The following is a 27,093-nucleotide window of genomic DNA, read 5'->3' as shown; positions in this document are numbered from 1 at the left end:
TTTGTTGCTGTTAGGACTAATAGAAAGGTGTAGATATGTGCTGTGCAGTGTATTGTGCTCTTTGCTTCACTATAAAAGTTCTACAATGCTGTTCCTTGGAGAATGACTTGTGCTTTAATGCTTTTTTATATTCTCTTTTTCATATCACTAGACTCAAGGCTGTTAGCAGCCTCATTACATAATTTGCTACTAGATAATAAAGCAACTATGGAGTATTGCAACTATAATCAAAATAAAAACATATGAAGTTTAAAGAACTGCTTTAAGTATATGGGACTTGTCGGACATCAGTAAAAACAAGTTTTGGCTATACAGAGGACCTTCAATGTTTTTTTAAGGCTTATACTGTTTTGTATTTTGAGTAGTTAAGAGTCTCAGAGTGAGCTTTCTGATTAAACTCTTTAACTTTCAAAAGGTTTGGAAAGGAACTTGCAGATCAGCTGCTCAACTGCTTTTATAAGTGAGGAAACAGAACATGAATGATTTGCCTGTTTATTACCATTGGCACAAGATAAAAGATTTTGGAGTAATCGATACTTTATTTATCATTTTAGGAACAAATTGAATGACTGAGTAGTTTTTTTTGCATCTAATTTTTTATTGATATGTTATAGTTGTACATACTTTGGAGGTGTATGTGATATTTTGATACATGTATATAGTATGTAATGATCAAATCGGGATAATTGGAATATTTATCACCTTGAACATTTATCTTTTCTTCTCCTCTAACCATTTTAAAGTATACAATAAATTATTAACTGTAATTTCTCTGCTGTATTATCCAGTATTAGAAAGTATTCCTCTACCTATTTTTGTACTCATTAACCAACTTCAGGCTTAAGAAATGTTTATTCCACTGTGTTTATGGCTTTCTTCATTATAACCTGGTTTCTGATGAGCTTGAGCAGATTAATGATTCTGCAAAATAGTCCTCAGTTTTAATTTCTGGAACAATTTTTTATAGGATTATTTTGTTATTTTAATCGTCAAGATAAATTATACTTTATATATAGTATCTCTAATTTATTAGTTCTTCTGAACTTAATTCAACTAACTTTGCAGTTGGCTTGTTTTTAACACCTGAATCAAATTGAAACAATACTATTTTTTCTTTAGTTTTGCACACATTTTAGAATTAAGAATAGTAGTTGTCAATTTGGTTTGTGAAACTTCTCCGTTCAAATCTTCATGTCTGGAAAACTATGTGGTGGGCACCGGGGATGATAGCCCCTAACCTTACACTGTAATGATGGTAATTATTACCAAATAATTAATAATGCAATGATTTTAATTCAAATTGTCACAAATGCTTAACAGCAGAAGAATGGAATACCAAGAGGATTGGACAATGGGTGTAGAATTGATCAAAACTTTATGGGGTGGGGAAGGCTTCTTTAAAAAGTGATTTTTTTGTTGAAATCTTTTTTTTTTTTTTTTGAGACAGAGTCTCACTCTTGTTGCCCAGGCTGGAGTGCAGTGGCACAATCTCAGCTCACTGCAACCTCCGCCTTCAGCTCACTGAAGCCATTCTCCTGCTTCAGCCTCCCGAGCAGCGAGTAGCTGGGATTACAGGCATGCACCACCACACCTGGTGGTTTTTGTAGAGACAGGGTTTCACCATGTTGGCTGGGCTGGTCTCAAACTCCTGACCTCAGATGATTCGCCCACCTCATCCTCCCAAAGTGCTGGGATTACAGGCGTGAGCCACTGCCCCCGGCCTCAGTTGAAATCTTAATAATTACTGGCCTTTGAGAGACAAAAATGCAGGTGAGTATATAAGAACAAAGTTGGAGATCCAATTCAGTGGCATGAACCGTACTGGGGCTGAGAACTGGCCATGGAAGCAGGAGGGGAAACCAGGAGAATGTCCAGTCAGTAATCCATGTGGAGGAAACAGTAAGGTGAGGAGGTAACCCACCACTGCATTTAGCAATGTATAGGCCATTGCGATGATGCAGAGAGGTGTTCTGGAGGAATGGAGAAGGGTCAGAGCCATCTAACAGTGGGTTGAGGAGAGAGAAGGAAGAAAAAGGTGATAGTTACCGTTGACACATATTTTTAAAGTTTTACCTGGAAACGGAGAAGAGAGAGAGGATGGTGGGGCTGAAATTGATAGTAGTCTGGTTATTTATGCTAAAATAAATAAGATGTATCTTCATACCCAAGTAGAAAAAAATAACTTTGGAAGCTAATGAAGGCTTAGCTTCTTGAATGGTCTGTACTATATATGAAAGCAAGAACAATTAAAAAGTCTTTAAATTGTTCAATTTTCTATAATTCCAATGCTCCTAAGAAGCTCCCCTCCCCGCTGCCATTATGGGGCTCTTACCTAACTCAGTATACCAAAAATACTATCCTATTTCTTCATCTGTGGTTCTTTCTTTATTTTTTTTGGAAAATGTTTTATCAAAATTTATAATTTCTAATGATGCTAAATTGGCATAACCACTTGAAAAAATAAGAGAAATAGTCCCAGAATAGGGAACTTGTGATATATATGACTCTCTGGAGAACTGAAGTAAAAATTAAAAAGTGAACTTATTTTAATTATGTTATTAAAAACACAGTAGGCAGACGTAAGAAAATAAGATATTTGGTTATATTTATTTCAGAAAAAAGGTCAGTGACCCATAAACTAAGAGGTTTCGCAAACTTCAGATTTCACTTGGCTATTACTCTTGGTTAGGGTCACATTATGCTTTTTGGATATTTTTGTGAAAGAACAATACAAAATTGAGTTTTAAATATGTTTTCTGATGTTCTTTCATATAACTGTATTGTTAAATATTTTCATTTCATGTTTAGTATTCTCATTTTAAGAAAACCCAATGCAAAACCTGAAGTTAAAAAAATAGATGGTGATTATTTGGCTAAGATAATTCACCCACATCATTCTCTTAACAGTAATCTTATATTCTAAAGAGGTTATTTATATATTATTAACTAACCTTTCTACCAGAGAACTGTGGCTGAGTGCAGAGAAATTTAAAATTAAGAAATTTAAGACTTTTGAATATTAATCAAGAATGAACTTGTATGCAGTTTGTTGTACATACGTATTCTGGTACTACAACTATATATTCATTTCTTGAGAGATATTCTTAATTGTGTTTTTTAGATGTGGATTTCAGAAACTTGAGTCAAGTAATGGACATATCAGGGGTCACCTAGTTTTTAATGTGAATTAAAAAAACAATTTTAATGTTCATTTAGATGATAAATATAAAAGAAATAATGTCTTCTTGGTTGCCTAATTTGATTATAACTGAGCATTGCTATTGGATTCTCATCATAAAGTTTGCATTTGTGTTTGTGAGGCCATGAAATGTACCTAAAATGAATGCTTAACTGTTAAGACTGTTTTCCTTAAGCTGGTTCACAGAGTTCTCTGTGGATTTATTTTCATTACCAAGGCTAAGCAAGTTTGAGAAATAGTGTCCTTGATAATGGTCTGTAATTATTGTGATGTTGTAAGGAAGTGGTTCCACACTTTTTTTTTTTTTGAGATGGAGTTTCGCTCATTTTGCCAGGCTGGAGTGCAGTTGCGCGATCTCAGCTCACTGCAACCTCTGCCTCCGAGGTTCAAGCGATTCTCCCGCCTCAGCCTCTGGAGTAGCTGGGACTACAGACGCATGCCACCATGTCCAGCTAATTTTTTATTTTTAGTAGAGATGGGGTTTCACTATGCTGGCCAGGCTGATCTCGAACTCCTGACCTCAGGTGATCCATCTCTCTTGGCCTCCCAAAGTGCTAGGATTACAGGCATGAGCCACTGCGCCTGGCCGATTCCACACTTTTGATAGTTTTGCCATCTTATTTTGCTTCATTTAAAAATATATTCTACCATTTCTTATGAATGTTTTTAAAAATTAAACTAATATTTTAAAAGAACATCTCTACTAAACATACAAAAAAAATAGCTGGTTGTGGTGGTTCATGCCAGCAATCCCAGCTACTTCGGTGGCTGAGGTAGAAGAATCACTTGAACCTGGGAGGCGGAGGCTGCAGTGAGCCCAGATCATGCCACAGCACTCTAGCCTGGTTGACAGAGTGAGACCCTGTCTCCAAAAAAAAAACAAAAAAAAAACAGAAGTGAAATTACTTTTGGTAAGCTTTTGAGAATTTAGTTACATATTGGAATGATTTGGATCTTCTTGTAATTTTAAATAATCTACTCTAGAAATTGCTGTTCTCACAATTCCTAAAGAATTAGTTGGGAATATGTTACAAAGTTTTTCCATTTGCTGGCTACTGTTAGTTATTAAATTTTGGGTTTCTGTCCTAAAGCAGATCCTGTCTGGGGGCAGATGCTTAGAGGAGCCAGGTAGGAAGCATGAATATGTGAGTGGGGCCTTGAGTAATACCATAGCAAATAGTCGGGATCGTGACTTAACAGGAGATGCGTGCCTCCCCTGAAATCATTCGAATTCATTTTCACCTCCACTGGGTAGGCCAGACCAACACAGATTTGCAGGCTCAAGGCTCTTGTAGGAGTTAACAGTCTAGTTGAGGGAGGCAAAACGTACAGATGAAATGGTGTATCTGCAATCTACCCATTTATTCATTCATCCATCCATCCATCCTCTCATTTATACATGCATTCATTTACTCATCACTGAAGTACCTATTATGTGGCAAGCTTTAGACATAACATGGAATCCCTACCTTTAGTAATTCACAGTTTTACAGCAAGTTGGCAGAAAGCCAGACAAAAACTAGTACAGGAATCACGATTTTTAACAATACGTATCACTGACCAGAATTATCTTTGTATTTTTTACCTGTTTGTTTTCTGTTCTTTTTATGAAGGTAGAAGTCTTTTTTACTTTATTATTCTCTTTTCTATCTCAGTGCCTAGAGTAGTATCTGATACATAGTATGTGTTAAATGAGTAATTATTAAATGATTTGAATGACTGAAGGTTCTGCTTGGTCAGCTAAGGCTTTATGGAGGGGAGGCGTATGAGCCAGGTCTTAGATGATGGTTAGGCCTTGAGGAGCTAGAGAAAGGAAGAAGTGACTGACAGACACTTTGAGGGCTATGTGAACAACGTGATCACAAAGTAAGGGGGGACCTGGAGCAGGGGGAGAGGAATAACGGAGTGATGTGAGTAGGAGGATCAGTAAGGAAGCCAGCCTGGATTGAGTAGCCATTTCATGCTGGAGACAAGCCAGGAGCTAATGTGTTGGAATGAGATGTAGGTGGAAGGATGAGAGGGGTGTGGCACACATTGTACTCACAGAAGCAATTTGGTTGCTAGCATGAGTTCTGGAATCACATATGTTAAGATTCAGATCCCAGTTTGCCACCTATAAACTGGGTAACTTTGTTTAAGCTGCTTAACTTCTGTGTGCCTGAGTTTCCCATTTCCAGTTTAAAAATACATACTTTGGCCATTAAGATTCTGCTCATTGATGTTTTTGGTAACATGGGGAAATGCTTATGCTATTTTTCCTAAAACTGAAATAAGTGAATAAAAAAGAATGGGGTAAAAATTGAACATATAACATGTTTTAAAGGCAGCGTGCCTCTTTATGTGCCAGGGTTATAAAGGAAAAAGACTGGGAATCAAAAATATTAATAGTGATGTGATTACAAGCAATATTTATTTACTTTAATTTTAAAATTACATATTTAGTCTACTAATCAACACCCATGAATATAAGAAATTAAATCTCCCAAGTTAGTTAAGAAATACCATAAATGATGTCTCCAAAGACCATCTGTTTTGTCAAAATTAAGGGGGAGGTTACACCTACTTAGATTTCTGTCATTTAACCTGCCCCATGAACCTTCCATTTGACCTTTTCTACACATCACATTAGAATCTTTGGGTATCATTTTATGCTGTTCTCCCATTTTTTTAACGTAAACTTGACTAGTGGAGGAAAAATTAAGGAACTATTTCATTGCGTTACTTGAGCTTGTTAATTACACTCAGTGAGTAAGTATCTTTTGAACATCTACTATTTGACCATCATCTTGAGTTCTTAGGAAGGTCAATAAATAAGTGTATTTGGTTCTTTACCTCCAAAAGTTTACAAAAGAACTGAGAAAACAAAGCTAGTAGAAGAAAATGATTAGCGGACATTTAAAGTCAAAGCAGTTTAATCCTAATTCTGAACTCTTTTTCTGTTTTCTACCTTCTAGTCCAGTAGTCTTTCCCTTGCTTCCAGATTACCTTTTTGATCAAGTTATTTGGTTCTCCAGATGGTTACTTGAAAATAAAAATACAGCAGAGAAATGACCCCTGCTTTCAACTTAGCAGCACCGGTTTAAGTTATCACATGATTGTAGTTGGCACTGTTTGAAGAAGTTCCACCAAAGGAAGCATGAAAGCCCAAGTCTTGACTTGGTTTTTGAGCAGTGCCACAGAGTTCTTTTTCAGTTTCAGAAGTGGAATCAGACTCTTCATTGTCTCTGGGAAGATACCAAAGAGGGCAGTTAAACCTGACTATTACTCAGGCACAGAAATAACTGAGAATTTCTCCATGCCTGTTTTGAGTATTTTGGCCTTCTTAATCACAGAAAAGTCACACAGATGTATTTAGAGAAAGAGCAAAATCTAGCAAAACAAAATTTGTTTTAAAGTGTGATTTTCACAGTTGGCTAGAGATTTCATGCGCTATGAATTCTGATTAGTTCTTTATGCTTTTATTTTATTGCTTTCTATCATTTTGGGGTCTAATATGGTACTTTCATTTTTTTGTGGGTCTTAAGTCTTTCATTTTTTTTACCCCAAGAATATGTGGCATCACATGTGTAACATAGTTTTACAGTTTCTAATATGAACTATTTCCCTTAAAGTGAACTTTTATAAACATCTCTGAAAATATTTTTATAAATAATCATTTTGTGGGATCTTTGTCAGTAGGGTTGTATCAGCTTTAAGTACAAAGATTTTATAAAATAATTACCTATGTGCATTTATTAACATGGTTAAGCAGAAACTTATATGTATTTATTTATATATGCATCTATTTTTTATTGATATGTAGTAATTGTACATGTTTATGGGGTATTTGTGATACTGCGATACATCCATACAGTGTGTAATGATCAGATCAGTGTAGTCGGGATATCACCTCAAACATTTATCATTTCTCTGTGTAAAGAGCATTGCAAATCTTCTATGTATTTTGAAATACACAGTAAACTGTTGATAAGTATAGTCACCCTATTGTGCTTTCGAACCCTAGAAATTATTCCTTCTAAAATGTATTTTTATACCCGTTAATCAACCTCTCTTCCACCTGCCTATCCTTCTCAGTCTCTGGTATCTACTGTTCTACTCTCCACTTCCATAAGATCCTTGTTTAGCTCCCATGTATGAGTGAGAACTATACACATCTATCTTACATTCGTTTTCTGAGTCTCCACTTCTCTTATTTTACCCATCCCTCTTTTATTTCTTTAAATTACTTTAAAGTTTGAGCACCATCAGAGCACCTCCTACCTACACTGATCGGGCCCTTTTCTTTCAGTGAGTTGGGCTGCTTGTTCCTCTCTCTTACATCTTGGAGCTTATTTACTTATTATTTACTCCATTTTCAACAGCTATAGCAGTGGACTGTGCCCAGCACTTGGGTTGGGGACAGATAGTAGGAATTAAGCTACTTTGGAGTATGGAGTCGAGGTTCCACTCAACAGTGGCAGCACAAGTTGCACGTGGTCCCAGTGGAAGTCAGTTTGCCTGCTGCAGTATTGCCGGAAACTTAGTTACTGACCTTTCATGACCTTGCTTCCCTAACACAACTTGAAATACCTCCAGCTTCCAGGCATTACCCACCCTTGTGATTTGGCCAATTTCCTGAAGGTTAATGCCATTCTGGATAGATTTTTTTCCCCCCAGTCTTAAGTATAGAATAATAGATTAAGCAGAGAAACACATCATTCCTTTTCAAGGTTAATATCTCTTATTGGTGCTTTCAGTTCTAAAGAAGACCTTTTTAAGGATTTTTTTTTTTTTAACTGTAATGCCCATCTGAAGAAAAAAGCAAACTTAGATAAGTTTTCCAATAAGCTCCTTAACATTCTTCATTTTTCATAGGACAGTGAAGAAAGTTATAAAACTTACCTAAGAGTAAAATGGGTCAAAAACATGGTTGGAGAATTCAGGGGAGGAGTGTAAGTCCATTAAAAGAAGCTCATAAAGACTTGGTTTAAGATCTATAAACAGTCAGTCAACTGCTAAAAGGGGTTAGAAAGGAAAGGGGGAGATATTTTATGTTGTGTTATTTTATTTTTTTGAGACACGTCTCACTCTGTGACCCATGCTGGAGTGCGGTAACGCTATCAGAGCTCACTGCAGCCTCAACCTCCCTGGCTCAAGTGATCCTCCTGCCTCATCCTCCCGAGTAGCTGGGACCACAGGCATGCGCCAGTATGCCTGGCTAATTTTTGTATTTTTTGTACAGATGAAGTCTTGCTTTGTTGCCTAGGCAGGTCTTGAACTCCTGGGCTTAAGCGGTCCTCCCACCTTGGCCTCCCAAGTGCTGGTATTACAGGCATGAGCTGCCCGGCCAGTAAATGTTACATCTACTAAACACTTTTAAAAGAAAAGTCCAAACCCCACACTGAAATGTTTTCTTGAGGCAGAGTATTATAGGTGATTGAAATGTTCTTAGTACAATTTCATGGAAGTAAAGGGAAGATATTTGAAAGTATGTGGTGGGGAGATTCTGAAACTTGCCAGTGTCTTTATGCTGGTTAGCCTTTGTAATCATTAGGGTGCAAAAAATGTTGTTTTTGAATATTTTTGGCATTGTATATGTAATTTGTAGTTAGCTATGACTGTGGCTTCATATTAGAGATTAACCCCATCAAGAAATTAATAGTCTCCCAGTTTAGTATGACTTTCATATTTGAGAAAACTTGTAAGCTTGTCTGTTTACAAAATGTAATCTACTTACTGTTCCTATATTTTTCTTAATGTTTTGGGTTTAAAATGGTCTGTTTAACAGCTGGGTTTGGTGGTGTGCACATGTGGTTCCAGCTACTCAGGCAGGAGATTTGGCACTTGAGCCTGGGGTATGAAGGTTGCAGTGAGCCGAGATTTCACCAGTGCACTCCAGTCTAGGTGATAGAGCAAGACCCTGTCTCAAAAAAAAAAAAAAAAAAGGTGTGTTAAGATTCTTTGTGAGATTACTGATTTTAAAAAATCTTATAAAACTGATTTTTAATATAATAGCAGCCTTAGTATTGAACAGAATGCTCAATCTTAAATGTCTATTGGAGTCCAGTAATACAAGGAAATTTCAGAGAAATGTGAAACATTTAAAAATAGATCTTTGCATAGAACCTAAAGTTTAAATTTAAAATGTGTTTATTTATTGATATTGCTGTGTTTACCAGTATGTATGAGCTCATGTTTTATTGATAAAAGGGGCACGTGCAGTTTTTAGGAATGCCGAGGTAACTTTTTCAAATTTTTCAAATAAGTATGTTTAGATTCATCAAATAGTAATCGAATTTGGGGAGTTTCAGGAATATTATAATAGGTGATGCTTGATCCTAAGCCTCCCACCACCACACATGTCTTAAGGGCCAACAATTTCTGTTAAGTCGTACAGCTTATCTTATGGAAGAGTGGTATTTTTTAGATCAAGGTCAAATGCTCATTTAGCTCTTTGTTTTTCAAAGATCTACTTGATCTTTCTATACAGAAATAAAGAATTATGATTTTTTTAAGGTTTTCAAAATTGTCTCTGAGTATATATAATTTTAACTTTGCACTTCTAAAAAGCTAATTATCTGATCTTAAAGTGTTACTGGTGTTCTGCTAAATCTCTTAACACCCTCGTTGGGAGTTCAAGTATTGTCTGCATTTGGCCTGTGGCAGTTCTAATAGCAGCAGTCAATTAATCAACCAATATAAAAGTGTTTATCTGACACTGACCTTGTGCTAGACACTTTGCTAGATATTATGGGATAAACAAAGCCCTTTGAGCTAGTTAATAAATTTTAAGTGATCATGACCCTAAGGCATATCTTCTGTTTGAAAACTGAACACTGGCTGTTTGTTCACCAAAATAGATACTGAAACATCAACCCAAGGGAGGCTTCCTTTTTATTTTCCCAACCAAGTGCCATGTCAGAGTAATCACTAATCCACTAAATCCTACTCAATTTTGGTGATCTAAGATTATTACTGCCTAAGGAGATAGGCTCTAGAGTAAGTTCAGTGGCAATGGAAACCTTGAAGGATTCAGAAAACAGACTTGAAAACTTTCAGATAGTTTTTCTTCCAACATTTATTGAATGCAACACAGCATACTAGGTGTCGGGGTTATAAAGATGAACAAGACATGGGTCGTCTATGGGATCGTAGAGGGTAATGGGGAAACCAGATCTATAGTCACAGATGGGAGTCATCTGCTCTCTATGTGGCGTATGCAGAGTGTTTGGGAGTACATAGGATGCAACCTAATTCCGCCCAAGGGAAATGGGCAAACTGTGATTTCCCTCAGTCCCTGTAAGTGGAAAAACAAAACAAAACGAAACAAACAAAGTCCCCCAAAAAACCAAACAGGCTTTAGTTTTAGACAGAAGCTGTAGAGGAAAATAATGTAGATTAAAAGCCCAAAACACAGTTATTCAAAGGAACCCAGAAATAACATTGTATGCACATATGATTTAAGATTTGCCAAAGAAATAGAATTGCAGTTCAGTAGTTGAGAGGGAGGTTTTGCTGGGCTCTGATATTTTCAGAGGCAAATGCTTTTCTTTGTGCTTGTATCAGGACATCAATGAGGGGTGATTAAAATGATCACATTTTTCCCTTAGTGTCAGATAGCAGTTATATTTAGTAGACAAGGATTAGACTCCAAGTTGTATCACAGACCAGGTATTTGCTATTTTTCTTTTTAGTATTCTTTTAGGCATCTGATAAATTTTTTTATATGTAAGTTCGTCTTTCTTGGGCTGTTTCCCTTTCCTCCCCCTTTCTGGTAGCTGATATTTTTTCATGTTCACAGTTGCAGGCCTCCATTTAGTTCGTCCATTCTGCTGCACATTATTCTCTTCCGGGGACCAGCTTCCTTGGTGACTTCTTCCCTGAAGCCCTTACTCCTGTCAGTCTTACTTAGTCAAGTTCTCGTCTCTTTGTCTCATCACCACTGGGGTGCTTCATAGACCTAGCCGCCCCTCTAGCCTAACTGTAGACAAGGTTGGTGATGGCAGCGGAGATGACAATGATGGTGGTGGTGGTGGGAATAAAGGCAGTGCTATAATTATATCATTTCCAGAGAGGCCGCATTTCTGACTACGAGCCCTAGAGTCAGGCTGCTTAGCTTCAATGCCAGCTCTTTCATTTCTTATTTCTGTGACCCTAGGCAAATTGCCTTACCTCTCCTAGACAAGGTCTTTCCTCATCAATGAAACAGGAGTGAAAATAATAGTATTTACCACATCATAGGATTGTTAGGAGATTTAAATGAATTAACACGTCATATAATAATAGCTTAAAAAACATTATTTTCTTATTTTTAAATTTTTGCCACTGCCCCTTGCCTGAAGAAAAAAAAAATTGATAAACTCAAGTTGATAACTGGCATGTGCTAAGGATACTGTCTTTTTTGATCCCTCAAAGATGCTGTTATTACCTTTTACAGATGAGGAAATTGAGGCTTAGTAAAGTTGAATAATTTGCTCACAGTTATGTTGTCTGGATTCAAACCCACATCGGTGTGACTGCAGAATGTCTGCTCTTTAAAACATGATGCCACACGGGAATCATAGAACAGAGCAAGAATGCTGCCACCATTCCTTGCGGCAGAGTCTGTGTTTATCCTAACAGAGCTGTTTCAGTGGGACAAGCATGTTTACTAGGGAACTAGGCTGGACCATCCATCTGGAGGCTTGAGTTCTAGTTTTGGCTTTCATCTGCTGCCTTTGTGACCTTGAGCAAGTCACTTAAATACATACGAGGTTCAGATTCAAATCAGTAACCTGGGAGTAATAGCAGAGTTGCATAGAGGATCAAGTGAGAATATAATAATAGTAACTTTATAATAATTTATGGAAGAGAATAAGGGGCCTAGCTTACCATATGTGCATTTTAAAAAACAGAATACCTCCCCTCTGATGTTATTTGAATTTTATTTGCTACTTCTTGAAAGTGAGAAGTTTATTTCATGCTTCTGGGAATGAACCTGAGGTTTCAGACAGGGTGAACCAAGAACTTGGAAACTGAAGCTTCAGACTATCAAACACATTAATAAGCAAAAACATTTAGTGCGGAAATAACTAATAAAAGTGTAATAATATGGACTTGTGTGAGTGGTTGGGAAGGAGATGGGTTTGACACTGAAACGAATGAGGATTAGAGATTAAAATTGTATTTGGCCTCTCTTTTCTGTGACTCTTTTGTTATGTCAGAGAAGACTGAAGTTTTGTATGGAGCACATACAAATTGTTCTATACCTTACTCAGCAATCACTATCAGTGATCCAGAATGCATATGATTTCTAAAAATAAATTTCACAAACTTGATGTAAAGCTTACTCTTGAACAGCACGGGGTTTAACATGCTGACCCCTGCACAGTTAAAAATCTGTGTGTAACTTTTGACTCTGCCAAAACTTAAATAGCCTACTATTGACTGGAAGCCATACCAGCAACATAAATAGTTGGCTAACATATAATTAGACTAGTATCTACATATATTATATGCACTCATGACATACCTAATTTTGTCTTAATTTTTTTGATATTTCTAGGCTTTGCAGTTCATCTGTGAGTTTTCACAAATTGTCGCAAATCTCCGAATAGTTTTCCAGTATGTTTTTTTGAAGAGAATCTGTACATAGGTGGAATCACATAGTTTAAACCAATGTTATTTAAGGGTCAACTGTATTTTATGGAGATCACACTCATCTTTTACTTAACCTATTTATGTTAGAATTAAATACATCTAATTAATTTTTTGGCTGATTTCCATGCCTACTGCAGTTAGAATGCAGGGGTTGGGGGCAGGAACCGGGGTAGGGACTTCATGCAGTCATTCAGTGATGAGAAGTGATAGGAGGAGCCTGACCAAAAGGGGGAAAAATCCAGAACATAGTAAGTTTTCTTGATATGGCATCTTTAAATAAAAAGTGTATTCACATCTGCGCACTCATGTGAGTTTTGTGAGATAGCTTAAGAATGTAATGGTATTAACAACTTTTTATAGGGAAGAAAGTTGGGACCCAGAGAGTTTCAGTGCCTCTCTCAGGGGCTGGCAGTTTATGTGAGATAGGCTAAGCTAGGAATCGAACCCCGCTCATGAGATTCCACACCTTGCAATTTCCTGGCAGAGATGCAGAGAAGCAGACCAGAGCAGCCTCCTGGGTCTTGGGGGCATTATGTTTGAGTGCTCAGTGGGATTAATGTTACTGGTGATTGCCTGGGAAACACTAATAAAGGTTAAATCATGTTGATGTGGTCCATTTAAGAAGATGGGAAAGAGTTCCCCATTTTGGCAACATTTTCATCTAGAATAATTTAAAATTAGAAAACAAAACTGTTTGCAACGAATATAACCACAAATATCTGGAACACATCGTTGATCAAAGTGGCTCATTTCCTGAGGGTCTAAATTGCTGTTTTCTTTGGTTTGTTTGTTAGTTTTTTCACTCTGTAGTGACACTTGAAAGGTGTTTTGTGTTGTGGAAAAGACAAAGAGTAAACCAGTACAGTGGCGTTTAAACTTTTTTACTCCAGTAAAAGAATTTTGAAAACTATGGATTACTTTATTGACATTTGAAATTTTTCATCGTAAGTCTAAATCATTTGCTAGTGGTGTGCCATTTTATTGTAAATATTGGCATTTCTTAGTAAAATTGTTATATTCTTAAATATATTTGTCTTAAGCAAAGCCTATAACTTTATAATACTTTATGTTATCCACTTTTGAGCTACTCTTTATGTGAAATTTTTTGTGTTAATTTGTCTCCTTAAAACTTTTTCCACATTTTATCTTTATGTATTGTTATGTTTAAAAATCTATTGATTACCCTATCACATTTCTGGTAAAAAAGTTAATTTTCTGTGACCATATGGCTCCCAGTGATTATTTTTTAAAAAGTATTATTAGAGTGATGATTAGAACACAGTAGGTCAAAATTCACATGTAAATTGCAAATCTTTGAAAAATATTAGAGATAAAAATACAATTTTACTAGAAATTTATCTCTTTATGCATCATTGGTGTTTTTCTTCTAATTAATTCATAATTAGTATATGAATATTATTGGGGAAAGAGTTCAGCATATTTTTCATTCTTTTTTAATATATACACTGGAATTTTGTTTACATAAGTTGAAAGAATGAGAGTACTTAGATAGCAGTGTTGCTCATTTCTTTCAATGATTTATCATTTAAAATTATTTTTAATGATTTATCAGCTGGTAACTCAATTAGGTCCTTCTCCAATTTTATTTGAAACAAAGAATTGGCAAAGCCACCTGAGTTGCAAAAGAAGAGTGATTGATTAGGGCCATTCACTTTTTCACCAACAGTATTTCTAATTGTCCCCTTGTGTCCTGCCCAGAGGTATTCTTTTTTTTTTTTTTTTTTTGGTCCCCTATGCCAAGCAATGCCCCAGAGTGAGAAATTGATGATGGGTGAGCTGTGTGCCTTGATTTTGTAAAATGGGAGAATGAGGGGTTTGGGAAAGGGAAGGTAAGATAGGATAATCTACTCCCCTGGAGCACTCTCAGACAGGTCAGTTTTAGGAGAGGGTACTTGGAAAAGTTGACATGGAAATTGATTTACTACCTGTGTGCCTGCATATCCTTTGGAAAACCATGTGCTTCCAGAAGTTTGCTTATTCCAGTTTGAAAACTATTGTGATAGTCATTGGTGTATTTTGGCATCTTAATTTTTTAATAAGAATTTCTAGGGGGTGTGTGTGTGTGTGTGTGTATGTGTCCCTTAAACTTAGAACACTGCTGACCAAGGTAAATTGTTTATGCTGTCTAGGGTAATGTCTTAGGTCTTTGGTCTTGATTGCATCTATGTATCTGTTTATAAATTGTCTTTTCCTGCGCATGAGTCTTTGCAATCCTAATTCTCTGTAAGTTTTCCAGATCAGGATTAACACTTGAACTACCTGTAGCTTATCCCCTTTTATATCTTGTGCTAGTCTTACTCACATTGACTAGTACTTTGGCAAAGCAGATCTAAAATAGCTTAATATAGGGAACTACTTGCAATTTTGAGTAAACAACAAACAATTGGCCACAGTAAGATTACTTTGTGCCTCCCGGCTTATTTATTTTGGGTGTCAGTTTATAAAAATACAATAGTACAAAAGACTGCAGATATAATTTATATTAATTCTTTAGTTTTACAGAAAATGAAACTAGAGAGGTTACGCCAATTGCCTGAAGTCACATAGGTGGTAGGAAAAAAGTAGAACCTATGTCCCTTAACTCCCAGTATTATAACCTTTGCTACATCACACCTTCTGCTGCCTTTTGCCAAATTGCATTCCTCACCTCAATCCTATTTAATACTATTTCTCTTGAGGACTGATTAGCTTTTGGTGATTCAGCATTATTTTTTAAATGGAAAGGCATTTACTTTCTCATTGAAGACTTTCTCAAAACAAAAAGCTTCTTACCCCCTGGCAGATACTTTCTGCCCCACAATAGGACGCACTAGGCAAGCCTGGGGCCCTCTGGCCCCAGGCAGTGACCCTGGGGGAGGAAGGGGATATTAACAGGTCAGAGTAGAGGTGGATTGGCAGAGCGGGGGCTGGTGGGAGGTGGGAAGCTTACATCATTTCCCTGCAACTGGGCTCTGGCGGGGCTGTAAGGCCTCACTTTCCCTGTGTAATAGTTTACCAGATTGACAGAGATTCGTAAAAGGAAGGAAAGGTATGGCAGGATGGATGCTCACCCTGTTTATAAATCTGTGCTATTAGATGAAACTGTCAATAAGTAACTAGAAGCAGCCAGGACTGTCTGTGCTTCGCTCTCTCCCCCAGCTGAGTTCCTTTCTGCTCCGCCCCATCCCTGCTCTCTGCTGCTCAGATCAGCTTCCTGCTTCTCATGAAAGCTGTTCCCCTATAAAGCTGGTCTGCTTTCACTGAAAGAATTATATTCATAAGTCTGAGGCTGGTTTTGTGGAAGTATTGTTGGTTTGGTTTCCTTTGGGGGGATGAAGGAGGAGGAAAGAATTTTTTTTTTAAAAAAGTGGGGGCAGGCTGAAAGAGCAAAATCATCTTGAATTTTGTTGTCACATCGTGCCGGTGTTATAACCAGCTCTGTAGACTGCCGCACTGAAAACAGTTCTGTGAGAGGTATGTGCTTGAAAAATGGAAAGGTGACTGTTGGCTGTGGAGCAAACTGCCCGTCCAGCAGCTGCTGAGATGGCTGTAAGGTCGTAATTCTATCTAGTGTTTTGATATGGAAAGGGTAATCCTTACTTGAAACGTAGTACAGTTAACCAGCTTAATGGTAAAAAAGGTTAAATATGTGCTTCGTCCCCACATCAGGACTCCTGAAATGCTCGTTCAGGCTGAAAACGTCTAGTCAAATCCACGGTGTTATTCCAGGCTCTTTTGGTGGCGGTTGTCTGTAAACAAGATGATGATTTTTAATACGTCTCTCATTATTTATGAACCACATGACAAAGATTAATGAGAGAGGCTCCAAGTAGCCTAGAAGAAGCTTCAGATTCATGAGGAGCTATTTGCACTGACAGATGGCAAAAATAAAAGGAAATGGGTGATGATTTATTGTAACCTAAAGTGAAAGTTTTAAAGTTTTTAGAGGGTGTGTTACATTTAAGTGGAAAAATCTGGAGGGGCCACTAAACTTTAGAAGCATAGCCTACAACCATTGATGCCTGACCTATATTAAGGCCAGAAGCCTTTTGAACACACATGCATGTATATTTTCAAAGGAAATTAAGAAATCTTTATAAATGTTTTTATTCAGTAGTCAGAGAAAAGTATTAAGAACAAGAATATAACCAACACCTAAGGAAGCATGGAGAACTGTATATTGGTTACTAAAAAGCCACATTGTTCTGTTATAGAAAGTTTTAGAAATGTCTAAAGTAGGACAATATATAACATTTTATCATGTGCATTAGATGAGCTACTAGTGCTAGAGACCATTCAAACTACAAAGTAGTTTCTGCTTGATTTGAATTATTTTATCATGGAAGATACTGGAGAACATATGAATGTTAGTATGTTTTAAATTTATTTTACAAAACTTGGGAAATTAAATTGTTTAAGTTAATTTACATACAAAGGTGCTGGCACCATTCTTTTCCACAAAGACAGTAGTGCTTAAATCTTTGAAACCTTTTATTCACGAATAGAATACACTGGCTGTTATAACCCAAGCTATTATAAATTCTTGAGAGTGCACCATTTAAATTTCATTTCTTCTCAAATATTTGTGAAAAGGAGTTGATCTTCATGATCACAGAGGATAATGTTGGGCCTAACAAGTTAAAAATATTAAAAGTTCTAGAGAAGAAGGAATCTGGGAAGTAAACCTAATACAGGCCTCTGAGGAGGACTCACCTCTACACAGAGAGACAGGTGACCATCCTGACTGTCCATGTGTACCTCGCTTTACTGTGCTTCACTTTATTGCACATCACAGATACTGAAGATCTGTGGCAACCCTGCCTCAAGCAAGTCTCAGCACCATTTTGCCAGCAGTATGCCCTCACTTCCTGTTTCTGTGTTACAATTTGGTCATTCTTGTAACATTTCAAATATTTTCATTATTATCAAATCTACTATGGTGATCTGTGAGGAGTGATCTTTGTTGTTACTATTGTAATTGTTTTGGGGCACCACGAACTGCACCCATACAAAACTGCAAACTTAATTGGTAAAAGTTGTGTGTTCTGATTGCTCCACCCACTGGCCGTTCCCATCTTTCTCCCTGAGGCCTCCCAATTGTCTCAAACACAACAATATTGAAATTAGGCCAATTAATTACCCTGTAGTGGCTTTTAAGTGTTGAAGTGAAAGGGTCTCGTATTTCCCACTTTAAATGAAAAGCTAGAAATGATTAAGCTTATTGAGGAAGGTATGTCAAAAGGTGAGAGAGGTGAAAAGGTAGGTCTCTTACACTAGCAGCTAACCAAGTTGTGAATGCAAAGGAAAAGTTCTTGAAGAAAATTAAAAGTATTACCCCAGTGAACACACAATGATAAGAAAGCAAAACAGCTTTATTGTTGATACGGAGAAAGTTCGGTCTGGATAGCTCAAACCAGCCACAACACTCCCTTAAGCCAAAGACTAATCCGGAGCAAGGCCCTAACTCTCTTCAATTCTCTGAAGGCTGAGAGAGATGAAGAAGCTGAAGAAGAAAAGTTTGAGGCTAACAGAGGTTGGTTCATGAGGTTTAAGGAAAGAAGCTGTCTCTATAATATAAAAGCGCAAGGGGAAGCAGCAAGTGCTGATGGAGAAGCTACAGCAAGTTATCCAGAAGATCTAGCTAAGACTATTGATGAAGGCAGCTACACTAAACAACATATTTTCAATGTGGACAAAATAGCCTTCAGTTGGAGGAATGTGCTATCTAGGATTTTCTTAGCTAGAGAGAAGTCAATACCTAGCTTCAAAGAGCTTCAAAGGACAGGCTGACTCTCTTTAGGTGCTAATGCAGCTGGTGATTTTATACGATAAAGCCATTGCTCATTTACCATTCCAAAAATACTAGGACCCACCCTTAAGGATTCTGCTAAATCTGTTCTGACTGTGCTCTGTCAGTGCAACAACCAAGCCTGGATGATAGCACATCTGTTTACAGCAGGGTTTACTGAATATTGTGAGCCCACTGTTGGGACCTACTGCTCGGAAAAAATGATTCCTTTCAAAATGTTTCTGCTCATTGACTATGTACCTAGTCACACAAGAGCTCTGATGGAGGTGTACAAGGAGATTAATATTGTTTTCGTGCCTGCTAACACAGCATTCATTCTATAGCCCACGGATCATGGAGTAATTTTGACTTCAAAGTCTTATTATTTAAGAAATATATTTCCTAAGGCTACAGCTGCCATAAATAGTGATTACAGTGATTGCTCTGATGGATCTGGGCATAGTCATTGAAAACCTTCTGGAAAGATTCACCATTCTAGATGCTGTTAAGAATATTGGTGATTTGGCCAGACATGGTAGCTCACACCTATAATCTCAGCACTTGGGAGGCCAAGGCAGGAGGATCACTTGAGCCCAGGAGTTTGAGATCATCAGCCTAGGCAACATAGTGAGACCTTGTCTCAAAAAATATATATTGGTGATTCATTGGGAGGAGGTGAAAATATCAACATTAACAGGAGTTTGGAAGAAGTTATTCTACCCCTCATGGATGACATTGAAGGATTCAAGCCATCAGTGGAAAGGATAACTGTACAAGTGGTAGAAATAGCAGGAAAACTGAAATTAGAAGTGGAGACTGAAGATATGACTGAATTGCTATAGTCTTACAATGGATACTTGAACAGATGAGGAGGAGTTGCTTCCTGTGGATGAGCAAAGAAACTGGTTTTTCAAATGGAATCTACTTCTAATAAAGATGCTGTGAACATTGTTGAAATGACAACAAAAGATTTAGACCATTATGTAAACTTAGTTGATAAAGCAGTGGTGGGGTTTAAGAGGATTGATTGCAGTGTTTTGTTTTGTTTTGTTTTGAGACAGAGTCTCGCTCTGTCATTCAGGCTGGAGTGCAGTGGCACAATCTCAGCTCACTGCAAGCTTCGCCTCCTGGGTTCATGCCATTCTCCTGCCTCAGCCTCCCAAGTAGCTGGGACTACAGGCGCCTGCCACCATGCCTGGCTAATTTTTGTTTGTTTTTAGTAGAGACGGGGTTTCACCCTGTTGGCCAGGATGGTCTCGATCTCTTGACATTGTGACCCACCCGCCTCGGCCTCCCAAAGTGCTGGGATTACAGGCATGAACCACTGTGCCCAGCCCGATTCCAGTTTTGAAAAAAATGTGTAAAATGCTGTCAAATCACATCTCCTGGTACAGATCCATCTTTTGTGAAAGGAAGAGTCAATGCATTAAACTTCCTTGTCATCTTATTTTTTATTTATTTATTTTTTTGAGACAGAGTCTCGCTCTGTCGCCCAGGCCAGAGTTCAGTGGTGGGATCTCAGCTCACTGCAACCTCCCCATCCCGGGTTCAAGTGATTCTCCTGCCTCAGCCTCCTGACTAGCTGAGATTACAGGTGCATGCCACCATGCCCGGCTAGTTTTTGTATTTTTAGTAGAGATGGGGGTTTCACCATGTTGGCCAGGATGGTCTCAATCTCCTGACCTCGTGATCCACCCGCCTCGGCCTTCCAAGGTGCTGGGATTACAGGTGTGAGCCACCGCACCCAGCCTCCTTGTCATCTTATTTTAAGAAATTGCCACAGCCATCCTGACATTCAGCAACCATCACCTTGATCTGTCGGCAGCCATCAACATGGAGGCAAGAGCCCTCAGCAGCAAAGGGTATGACTCACTGAAGGCTCAGATGATCACTAGCATTTTTAAAATATAAGATATTTTAAAATTTAGTGTGTACTTTTTTTTTTTTTTTAGAAATAATGTTATTTGCTTACTTAATATAGTACGATATTGTGTAAACCTAATTTTTGTATGCACTGGGAAACCAAAAAGTTGGTGTGACTTGCCTTCTTGTGATACTGGCTTTATTGCGGTGGTCTGGAACTGAACCCATAGTATCTCCAAGGATTGCCTGTCTTTACCTTGGTCATTCTCGAGTGTAGCTGCATATTAGAACCCCCAGGGAAGTTTTTAATTCCTCCCATTGCCCAGGCCTTTCCTGAGAGATTTTAATTTAATTGCTTGGGGATAGGGCCTGGGTATTGATGGTTTTAAAACTATTTCCAGGTGTTTCTGATGTGTAGTCAGACTTGACAGTTGCATTGCCTGAACATTCCTAGTGCTATAGCAGCCTGTTCTGTTTTGGGTACTGTTTGTATCTGCTTTGGTATGTGTCCTCTTAGGTCGGAACTCTTCTGTCACAGAGCAGCTCATGACATATTTAATATCATCTCTCCTCCAAGACTTAGCCTTTCCAGCCTAAATAGTCCTAGTTCCTGCAGTCTTCAGGACTTATTTTCTAGATTCTTCGCTATTCTGGTCACTCCCCTTCCTGGAATTGCTCTTGTTTGTCACTATCCCTCCTAAATAGGGTACTTTTGGGACTGAGCCTATCATTCTAGATGTCTGGGGCCCAGCAGAGGATGCAGAGAATACAGTAAAGCTGTAACTCCATAGTTCTGTACATGACACTTCTGTTATTGGTGGCCAAGATTACATTAGTTTTTTTGGCAGTCATGTCACACTGTTGACTCATGTGGAGTTCAAAGTCAGCTCAAGCCCTTAGTTCTTTTTCAAGTACATAAACTACTTAAATCAGGCCTCTCCTTCCCCATGCTTACATGGCTTTCCCACCATCCCCCAACTTTATTGCCAGAATTTACATTTTTCCTTTTGAAACATAAGAGGAAAACCCAGTGGCTAAGTTATTCCGAACAGGGAGATAATACAGCCAAACTGAATGCCAGAAATTTATTACATGTATATAGCAGCAGTTTTAAAGAATGATCTAGGCCCTTCGTTTGGAGCCACAGTTAAGTATATTCTTATTTCAGTTCATCTTTCCAGTGTGCCTTTTGATTCATCACTCAAAACTCGCTGTTCAGAGTTAAGAATTTACTTGACTGCATAGCTTATTTTAATGTTTGTATTCAGTACTTGGTGAGATGCCTTTTCACAATCAAAATACATTATAACCATTGCATTCTCCTGAACTATTGGCATAACACCTTTATTTTAAAAGGAAATGTGTTGTATCCGTCATAACATTCTTGATTAACAACAGAAGGAAATATTTTGCAAATGAGCAGGTGATTTGTGTACAGTTCACTACTGTCAATCCTAGAACCCAAATCTAACTCTGCTGGTCCCCACTTCAGTACTCTTTGTATCAAACCACAATAGCTGATGCAATTTGTCATTTAGGATAAGACTTCAAAGAAAAGTAAAAGGAAACAAAAACTTCTATGGATTCTTCACTGTCTTTTTTTTGGGGGGGGGGGATTTAATATTAAACCCCACAGCATTTTAACATATAGCCCAGTCATGGATTTGTTATTCACTCAGTGTTCTGCCCAAAGCAATAAAAAGAGGAGTAAAATAACTAGTCAACGTTCCTAAGTTTACTGCAGAGAACAGTTTTCTTATGAATTTGGGCATCCAAATTTTTACTTTCCTTGGAGAGTTAGATATCCCTTCCTTCTCCTACCACCCTCTCACCACCCAAATACACACACAGTTGATGGTAGAGTAATACCATTTTGCTCTTAATAAATCACAGTATGAGAATTTTTGTATATAAAGGGACAGGCATATGTATATCCCATCTCCTCATTTTGCAGATGAAGAAATGGAAGCACAGGAAGTGAAGGTTTGCTGTAGCCATAGTGCTTAGCCAGGGTACTTAGTACATAAGACATACTAGTATATAAGACATGCTTAGTAATTACCTGGGTACTGAGCAGCTTTCTTCAGTACTATTTTCTTCTTCACATAGGAATTGGATTTTACCTTTCTTGTCCCCAAGCTTTGCTCTTGGATACTCATTGCCTTAACTGTTGAAAATGGAACAGATTTTTCAAGAATACTTATTACTTTTGAAAAGCTCCAATGATATATTAAAAGTTCGGATAACCAGGTTTATTTTTCCTGCTCTTGACTTACAGGAAAATAAGCTCTTTTTCTCTCCTTTAAAAATTGATTTTAAATAATTGTAGTTAAAAAAAGAGGAGTTTCCAAAGAATAAATAGCCTAGGGTCAGTTTGTATACATATCTAACCCAAATGTTCCCATCTTTCTTTGGGTCCAGTAAGAAATAATGTTCACAACAATGCTTATCCTAATATATGGTAAGACCCACGGTCAACATTGGGAGATTTAATTATATTCACTATATTGTACTTACTAAAGCAAGGAAGTATACTTTAATATATTTTAAAATGGTTTGCAATAGTAGATATTTGAAACAAAAAAGCTTCAGAAGTAAATTTAGTCAATCAGACTGGGCTATTCCTTCAGCCTTTTGGTTAATACAGGTTGATTGTGTTCTTTCATTAGTTTGGAAGCCCCTGGTTTTATTAACCTGAGGCTGGCATCGTATCATAATAATACCATGTGATGCTACACTTTTGAAACATCCCTTGGTTTCTCTACCCCAGTATTTCCAAATGTCTGTTTCCTATTTTGTAGGATATTTTATATTACTCAATTAATATTGGTTATATTTTTACATGGCTATTTCTCTCTTTTTAAAAATTTTTTATTTTGAATTTTTGTGGGTACCTCGTAGATATATATATTTATGGAGTATGTGGGATATTTTGATACAGGCACACAATGTATAATAATCACATCAGGGTAAATGGGGTATCCATCACCTCAAGTCTTGATCCTTCGTGTTACAAACAATCTGATTATACTCTTAAAGTTATTTTTAAATGTATGATTAAATTATTATTGACTATAGTCACCATGTTGTGCTATCAACTACTAGATCTTATGATCTTATTCCTTATAACTACTTTTTTGTGCCAATTAACCATCCCCACTTCCCCCCACCCTCTGGTAACCATCATTCTACTCTATCTCCAATGGTTTAGTTGTCTTAATTTTTAGCTCCCCAAGATTAGTGAAAACATATGATGTTTGTCTTTCTGTGTCTGGCTTATTAACTTAACATAATGACCTCCAATTTCATCCATGTTGTTGCAAGTAACAAGATCTTATTCCTTTTTTTTTTTTTTTTTTTTGAGATGGAGTCTCACTCTGTCGCCCAGGCTGGAGTGCAGCGGCACCGTGTCGGCTCACTGCAACCTCCATCTCCTGGATTCAGGCAATTCTCCTGCCTCAGCCTCCCAAGTAGCTGGGATTACAGGTGCCCACCACCATGTCTAGCTAATTTTTATATTTTTGGTAGAGACAGGGTTTCACCGTGTTGGCTCCTGACCTCAGGTGATCCACCCACCTCGGCCTCCCAAAGTGCTGGGATTATAGGTGTGAGCCACTGTGCCTGGCCAAGATCTTATTCTTTTTCAAGACTGAATAGTATTCCATTGTGTATGTGTACCACATTTTCTTTGTTCATTCATCTGTTGATGGACACTTAGGTTGCTTCCAAATCTTGGCTATTGTGAGTAGTGCTGCAATAAACATGGGAGTGCAGGTGTCTATTTGATATATTGATTTTCTTTCTTTTAGGTTGTATATATCTGGCAGTGGGATTGCTAGATTATGTGGTAGCTCTATTTTTAGTTTTCTGAGGAACCTCCCGACCGTTCTCCATAGTGGTTGTACTGATTTACATTCCCACCTGCAGCGTACAAGGGTTTCCTTTTCTCCGTATCCTTGCCAGCATTTGCTGTTGCCTGTCTTGGATAAAAGCCATTTTAACTGGGGTGAGATGATACCTCACTGTAGTTTTATTTCCATTTTTCTGATGATGAGTGATGTTGTATACCTTTTTATACACCTGTTGCTGTTTGTATGTCTTCTTTTGAGAGAAGTCTAGTCAGATCTTTTGGCCATTTTAAAATTAGATTATTTGATTATTTTTTCCTTAAGAGTTGTTTGAGCTCCTTATATATTCTGTTTATAAATCCCTTGTCAGATGGATAGTTTGCAAACATTTTCTCTCATTCTGTGGGTTGTCTCTTCACTTTGCTGATTGTTTCCTTTGTTTTGCAAGAAACTTTTTGACTTGATGTGATCTCATTTGTCCGTTTTCTCTTTGGTTGCCTGTGCTTGTGGGGTATTACTCAAGAAATCCTTGCCCACTCCAAAGTCCTGGCAAGTTTCTCTAATTTTTTTCTTTTAGTAGTTTCATAGTTTAAGGTCTTCGATTTAAGTCTTTAATTGATTTATCCATTTTGATTTCATTTTTGTATATGGTGAGATTTATGAGTCTAGTCTCATTCTTCTGCATATGGATATCAGTTTCCCAGGACCATTTATTGAAGAGACTGTCCCTTCCCCAATGTATGTTCTTGGCACTTTTGTCAAAAATGAGTTCACCGTAGATATATGGATTTGTTTCTGGGTTCTCTATTCTGTTCTATGTCTATGTGTCTGTTATGCCAGTTCCATGCTGTTTGGTTACTATAGCTCTGTAGTATACTTTGAAGTCAGTTAAGGTGATTCCTCCAGTTTTGTTCTTTTTTGCTCAGGACAAGTTTGGCTAGTCTGGGTCTTTTCTGGTTCTATATAAATTTTAGGAATTTTTTTTTCTATTTCTGTGAAGAATGTCATTGCTATTTTGAGAGGGATTATATGAATCTGTAGATTGCTTGGGTAGTATGAACATTTTAATAATACTGATTCTTACTATCTTTGAACATGGAGTATCTTTTCATTTTCTTGTGTCCTTTTTGATTTCTTTTACCAATGTTAAATAGTTTTCATTGTAGAGATCTTTCACCTCTTTGGTTAATTCTTATGTATTTAATTTTATTTGTAGCTATTATAAATTGGGTTACTTTTTTTACTTCTTTTTTAGATTGTTCGCATATAGAAATGCCATTGTTGGCATATAGAAATGCTACTGATTTTAGTACACTGATTTTGTATCCTGCAAATTTACTGAATCTGTTTATCAGTTCTAATAGTTTTGGGGGGAATCTTTAGGTTTTTCAAAATACAAGGTCATATCATCTGCAAACAAGGATGATTTGATTTCTTTCTTTCCAATTTGGATGCCCTTTATTGCCTTTTCTTGTCTGATTGCTCTAGCTAGGACTTCCGGTACTCTTAACGGTGGTGAAAGTAGGCGTCCTTGCCTTGTTCCAGATCTTAGAGGAAAGGCTTTTAGTTTTTTCATCCTGTTGATATGATGTATCACACTGATTGATTTGCATATGTTGAGCCATCCTTGCATCCCTGGGGTAAATCCCACTTGGTTATGATGAATGATTTTCTTAATGTGTTGTTGAATTCAGTTTGTTAGTATTTTGGTGAGGACTTTTGCATCTGTGTTCATCAGGGATATTGGCCTATACTTCTCTTTTTTTGATGTGTCTTTATTTGGTTTTGGTATCAGGGTAATACTGGCCTTGAAGAATGAGTTTGGAAGTATTCCCCATCTCCTCTATTTTCTGGAATAGTTTGAGTAGGATTAGTGTTAGTATATTTGGTAGAATTCAGCAGTGAAACCATCAGGTCCCAGGCTTTTCTTTGCTAGAAGACTTTATTATGGCTTTGATCTCATTACTTGTTATTGGTCTCTTCAGGTTTGGGATTTCTTTATCATTCAATATTGGTAAGTTGTATGTGTCTATGTATCTAGGAAATTATCCATTTCTTCTAATTTTCCAATTTATTGTTATGTAGTTGGTCACAGTAGCCTCTAGTGATTCTTTGAATTTCTGTGGTGTTGGTTGTAATGTCCTTTTCATCTCTTGTTTTGTTTATTTGATTTTTCTCTTTTTTCTTAGCCTGGCTAAGGTTTGTCAATTTATTTATCTTTTCAAAAAACCAGCTTTTCATGTATTGATACTTTGTATTGTTGTTTTTATTTCAATTTCATTTCTTTCTACTCTGATCTTTATTTCTTTCCTTCTACTTTAGGTTTGGCTTGCCCTTGCTTTTCTGATTCTTTAAGATGCATCAACATGTAGTATATTTGAAGTTGTTCTTCTTTTGATTGCAGGCACTTATAGCTATAAAATTCCCTCTTAGTACTGCTTTTGCTTGCATCCCATAGGTTTTGGTATGTTTATTTGTATATGTTTCCATTATCATTTGTTTCAAGAAATTTTTCAATTTCCTTCTTAATTTCTTCCTTGACCCACTTGTCATTCAAGAATATATTGTTTAATTTCCATGTGTTTAAGTTTCTTTTATTATTGATTTCTAGTTTTATTCCATTTTGTGGTCAGAGAAAATGCTTACTATTATTTTGAAAGTTTTAAGATTTGTTTTTTGGCCTAAGATATGGTTTATTTTTTAGAATGATCCATGTGCTAAGGAGAAGAATGTGTATTTTGCAGCTATTGGTTGAAGTGTTCTGTGTATATCCATTA

At 37.2% G+C, this 27,093-nt stretch overlaps 1 protein-coding gene across 3 annotated transcripts in view; it reads left to right on the top strand.

The window, feature by feature from the left end:
• BBX (BBX high mobility group box domain containing) overlaps window positions 1-27,093 on the top strand; it is a 298,070-nt gene that overhangs the window by 64,354 nt on the left and 206,623 nt on the right. The window contains exon 1 of one of the 3 annotated variants that reach the window (XM_032150247.2): window positions 16,186-16,291. The exons of the other annotated variants lie outside the window; for them this stretch is intronic. The gene's annotated coding sequence lies outside the window, so the exon portion shown is untranslated. Of the gene's footprint in view, window positions 1-16,185; window positions 16,292-27,093 lie in introns of those variants that run through there. 3 annotated transcript variants of the gene reach the window in all.

Source organism: Hylobates moloch, unplaced genomic scaffold (genome assembly GCF_009828535.3).
Source record: "Hylobates moloch isolate HMO894 unplaced genomic scaffold, HMol_V3 SCAFFOLD_4, whole genome shotgun sequence".
NCBI lineage: Eukaryota > Metazoa > Chordata > Mammalia > Primates > Hylobatidae > Hylobates > Hylobates moloch.
The sequence above is the reverse complement of the archived record's forward strand: the minus strand, read 5'-3'. Positions and strand labels throughout refer to the sequence as shown.